A 5,796-nucleotide genomic window follows, 5' to 3' on the forward strand; every position below is an offset into this window, starting at 1 on the left:
AGGGTTGTTATTTTAATCTCCCCATGCAAGCATAACTCTGAAAAAGTCATGACCAGGCAAATGCCATGAGTGCAATGAAAGACCTTTTTTCTGAAGAAGAAAAGCGAACAACCCAACTTGCAGAAGCAAGCATTCCAGGTTGATGAAGTTACCGCACCATATTTTGTGCTTTTTCTCACTGCCCTGAGGCTTAATGATAAATTTCTTCATCTTTGTGAGATAGTGATTGGAATGTGGGAGGAAACACCTGGGTTAGAGGAAACACGTCCAGTGGAAGAAGCAAGAGGCCCATTTACCAACCACAGTGCTTCTTTTAAAGAACAGTGTGACTTTGAGTCAGTCACTTCATCTCTTTGGACCTTAATTTCCTCATCTGTAAAATGAGTCTCAAATGTTCCACCTAACTCCAAAATCTTATCAATTCCACGACATTTGACAAGAGAGGTGATGCACTCTATGATGTAACCACGTTAGACCCTGACCAACTTAGCACACGAGAGTTCAATCATGGAACGGCCAAGAAACCCACCACCTGCACGGCGCAGGGGAATCTCAGCTCTCTGGATGTCACCGTTGAAGTCAGACTAAAATTCAGTCACCTCTTTAAAGATTACCTTAATCAGTTTCTTGATTCAAACAAAAAACAAAAACAAAAAACACACCTTGTAACCCATTCTAAGGCTGAAAGCGTTCTGAGAGGAAATGGAGGGAGCGAAAAGCACTTCATGATTTATTTGGGATCTCACCCCAATTCATGGCAGACATAGGGATCGGTGTTTGAAGCCCTGCATCGAAAGGATAATGCGATTACTTTGGTGTAAGTTTCATGTTATAGCAAACACTGGTGTTCATGTTTTTAAAATGACTTATGATTGCCATTGTCTTATCCAATTTGTTCTAAAATGCTGTTCTACTTGAGATTGGACCAAGGGCCAGGACGGATCTCCTCTGACTTCTGACCTGAACGTCAGGAAAGAGGATTAAGGAACAAGGTCCTGGTTAAAATAAATCAATGGTTCTCAACGAGGGGTGATTTTTGCCCCCAGGGAATATCTGGCAATACCTGGAGACGTTTTTTGGGTTGTCACAAATGTGTATGTGTTGGCCGCCAGGGAAGGTGGGGGGCTACTGCTGGCATCTAGAGAGTGGAAGCCCAGGATGCTGCGAAACATCCCACGAGGCACAGGACAGCCCCACAAAAAGGAATTATCTAGTCCAAAATGCCAACAGTGCTGAAATAAATTGTCCTGACACACACTATTATACATAAAATAGATAATTAATAAGGACCTATGTATACCACAGGGAACTCTTTTCAATACTCTCTAATGGTCTATATGAGAAAAGAATCTAAAAAAGACTGGCTATATGTATACCGGATTCACTTTGCTGTACACCTGAAACTAACACATTTTAAATCAACTATACTCCAATACAAAATGTAAATAAATACATATGTGCAATCCCCCCACCCCCAAAAAAGAAAAGAAAGAAATTATCCCAGGAGGCAAAGGCCAGAGGGACAAAGGGGAGCAGGAGCGGAGGGACATTCCCTGGGGGGAAGGTGTCTGACCCCAGAGAAAGGCTGCTGCTCCTTAGTTTATCCAGCTTCCCTCCCCCACCCCATTCCGAAATGCTTCCTGATTATCAGGGACCTTGAGACGTTTATTGAAGATAAAATTGGCTCTGAGGAAAATATGTAATAAACTTAAGAAGCTAATAAACGTAAGAAAAAATGATTAACAGCAGAAGCGCACCAGAAATGGCTATGAAAACAACAGAGTCTCCTAAAGCAGGTTTTTAACCTGGAAGAGATGCACTTTTGAACAAGCGCACATTTGTTCTATTTACATTTTAATGCTGAGTATGGCTGTCTTGGTAGGACTGACATAAGTGATTCCGACTGCAGATTTTTTTTTTTTTTTACAATACTGAAAGAAGAGAAATACACCAACAAAAATACTAAAAAAAACAAAAAGAAAACACACCCTGCACCATTGCCCTTGCTCCAAATGAATGATCATGTCTACAAGGGTGGGGCAATCATCCTCCCTATATGATATGCTTGTGTATAAAACAATCCCTGTGGCCTCTAAAGGCTTGATACATGTAAGCCTTGCTCATGTGTTTCATTGATCTGGGACTTACATCAGAGCCCTGTCCTAACACAATGGTCTCCCAGTAACTGCTCTGTCAAGAACAAATGGGTGAGTGAATGTGAGACCCGCTCCTTTGCTTTGCCCATGGAGGAAATCATCAAGGCAGCCCAGAAGACTACAGATACAAATCTTCCGTTTGACATCTGTCTGAACCAAGACGTTCCTAACAGTCAAAAGACAGAAGAGCAAGAGGTATTTCTCAGCTGGATTATAGTTCCTGTAAGTTGCACACATAAAACAAAACATCTCCAAATGACAAGGGTCGAGACTGCGTTTACGGCTGCACCAACGCACGTCAGGAAGGAATTACTGACTCATCAAAAATCAGCCTTCTTGTGCCAACTGCTCTTCCTCCGTGTGCTTTTATTCATAGGACACTGTTCATGAATTGTGTCTTCACGGAAGTGTTGCTCTTTGAAGGCTATGAAAGCCGTCAGTGGGGAAATGAACGCACAGTTACTGTGGTGAGGGATCTGTCCCTTTCAATGCTTTAGTAGGTTGCTCTGCAGCCCTGGTCCTAAAAACAGAATATTCTGAGGCTTCAAGAAACTTAGGGTCCTTCCTTGGTTCTTCAGACGAGTATACAGTCAGTGGCACTTCCTGAGTTCATTCTATAGGAAATGTACATTAAAATACGTACATTAAGAATCACTCTGATGACCTGACAAAGTGACACAAATTCAGTCTAAGTCCTCACAATGTTTCTGTAACTCATGGTCAGTCTTACCTTCGAGGCAAGAAGACAGTAGATTGAACACTCCCTGCACAAGGAAAATCAGAGAATCATGCATCCTCAGACACAGCAGGTCAAGTGCTCACAGATGTAAGAATCCCTCAAAACACAGAAGGGTGATGTCTATCAGCGAATATTTGGGGCACTCTGCCTTCTGTCCGGACTGTCGCCCAGGGTCTTTAAAGGCCACTTATGGCCTTAAAGGCAGCTCTGCGGAAGGGCTGCCAGTCAAGCCTGGTCTTGATACGTTTCCTAAAAGTGTTCCCTCTTTTCCCTCTTTTATTTGTGACTACAGCCTTCAGCGTCCACAGTTAATTGATAATGGATTTTTTAAAACCGTGATGCCACAGGTCATTGGCACATTGTTGGGCTTGTCATATAGCCTCCTTTTTATTGCAACTGGCACAAGGTCAGAGCCATGCTTGTGGGATTCCTTAGCCAAGGTGGTGCTGGGGACCCAGAACCATCCACATTAGCAGAAAGAGAATTAGAGTGACCGAGCATCCTGGCGTGCCCAGGACTGCAGGCTTTCCTGGGACCTAGGACTTCCAGAGGTAACACTGAGAAAGTCCCCTGCAAGCCCAAAATGGGTGTTCACCTGATGGGGAAGGAACCATCTTTGCCACATTAGAACCACAGCCTTCAGTTAGTAGAAATATTGCAATTCAATCTAGCATAGGCTGAAGTCCCCAGCCTATTAAAACTGCTGGGGACCCCCAAAAATAATAAATAAATAAAATTAAAAAAAAAAAACAAAACTGCTGGGGACTTCAGCAATTAACTACCGCCTCATTTTCACAAAGCCACTCAGAGTGGTGTAGACTTTTTCCCTGGGGCATACAGCTTGCTGGTAGCATATCAGGAACCAGAACCTAGATTGCCACAGTCCCAATTTAGGGCACTTTTCATTGCATTACATTTTTTGCTTTGCTATTCTCTTTCTATTGCTCTCGTAGAATGAGTTCAGCTGGGTTTTCTTCCAACCACAGGACTTAGCCATTAGAACAGTGAAAAGTGCTGTTTATATTGGGCACCGATTTTTTTTTAATGTTGGGATAGTGAATGGAATCAGATTGCTGTAAACGGCCTCAACTGGTCACCATCTCCATGACCACATGGCATCTATTCCTGTCATGTCTATAGCCCAGCAAAGTATCTTCAACATGCAACCGTTTGTCATCACCAAATACTACCCTTGGCGGAGCCGGTCACATGCCAGGACAATGTACCCCTGGGTGAGGGGACTGTGTTTGTGACTAGCTCACAGGCACATGGCTTCGCATCTAGAAAGTGCATGAAAATCCTGCTTCTTCAGACTTAGATTCTTTCAAAGGAAAGATATAAGATGCCTGTTCTAAAAACTGAGGTTAACATACAAAACACTCAGTTCTAAGCTCTTTACAGATATCTCATTTAATCCTCATCACATGCTCTAAGAGAGGTACTATTATCCCATTTCACATATAGGGAAACTGAGGCACAGAGGGGATAAGCATCTAGCCCAAAGAGCTTTTGTTGTCGCCCGGCTTAACTCTAGTAAGTGGTGGAGTCTGTTTCTGAGCATCACGCTCTTTCAGAAGAGAAAACAAGAGCTTAGAGGTGACAGTAGAGCAAACCAATCCAGAATGTGGAATCGGAAAGGATCCCATAAGGGGAAAGGTGGAGGGCAGTGTTCCCAGGGTGCAGGAGATAAACCAATTAGGTAAAGATTTGCAGTGAAAAGGAGCAGCTCTGTCGGCTTCTCCATGCAATGTACACAAAGGATAAGGCAGTACGTTTCAGCCCGACTTCCATCTTCACTGGCTATCCTCACTCAAACATAGTAAGTACCAGACACTGTATGCTGTCCTGCTTCATTCCATGCTGGGGTACAGCCATTGGTTCTGGAAAATTCTGCCATTAAGTATCATCGGTAATAGCAGTCCCTTCACACCTTTTCACCTCTCCAGCCTCATTCGATCCTTTGAGCCCCTTAGTATTGTATCTTCCCCTTTGACACTCAGCCTGTCCACCCAGTAGCTCAGCTGGTGGGTTGGATGGGACCTGCCCCATGAAATCAAACACTTCCAAAGAGGTATGACAGCATTAATGAGGTGAAACTGTAAAGTTGGCGAAGTGATTTTGGCGTTTCCATCTCTCCATTTTCTTCCTCCCTTCTAGTACATTCTATCCTGTTCAGTCTTAAACTGTGATCTTCTCCAGTGGACTTGGTTTTAGTTCTTTATATTTCACTGGGACTTTTAAGACAAAATGTTGCCCCTGTGAGCATTATCTACATTTTAAAGCTGACCTTGCCTGGAAGAATCATAATTAGAAATTTACTTTGTCCAGGACGTCCCTGGTGGTCCAGTGGTTAAGACCCTGTGCTTCTACTGCAGGGGGCGTGGGTTAGATCCCTGGTCAGGGAACTAAGATCCCACATGCTGCGCAGTGTGGCCAAGAAAAAAAAATTTACTTTGTCCCCACGAGAGTAATTTAAAGCATCACAGAATAGGGAGCTGTGTTATGGAAGCAAGAAACTCAAGCTCTTCCTGGTGCTTCTGAAATCAAAGCACACGAAAAATTTCTAAGGGGCCTACATTTAAGTTTGGTCACTTCTGACCTATGAATATTGAACACGGCTACTCTGATGTGTAAACACACAGCGTGATCTTCACGTTCAGAGCAAACATCTACAATTCTTATGTGGCCCAGATATTATGCTTTGGGGCAAGGAGACTGCTCATCAGTTCTTCGGAAACACCTTCAAAATGGAGACGAGCTGACTTCAATGAACTTCTGGCTTTTCTGTAATTTTATATACTGGGCTATAGCCATGATGTAGCCAACACGTCAAGGTACCCCATCAAAACACATCACTCCATCAAAACATTATTCCACAATGATGATACAAGGTATGAAAGA

The sequence above is a fragment of the Hippopotamus amphibius genome, chromosome X, assembly GCF_030028045.1.
Source record: "Hippopotamus amphibius kiboko isolate mHipAmp2 chromosome X, mHipAmp2.hap2, whole genome shotgun sequence".
Lineage (NCBI taxonomy): Eukaryota > Metazoa > Chordata > Mammalia > Artiodactyla > Hippopotamidae > Hippopotamus > Hippopotamus amphibius.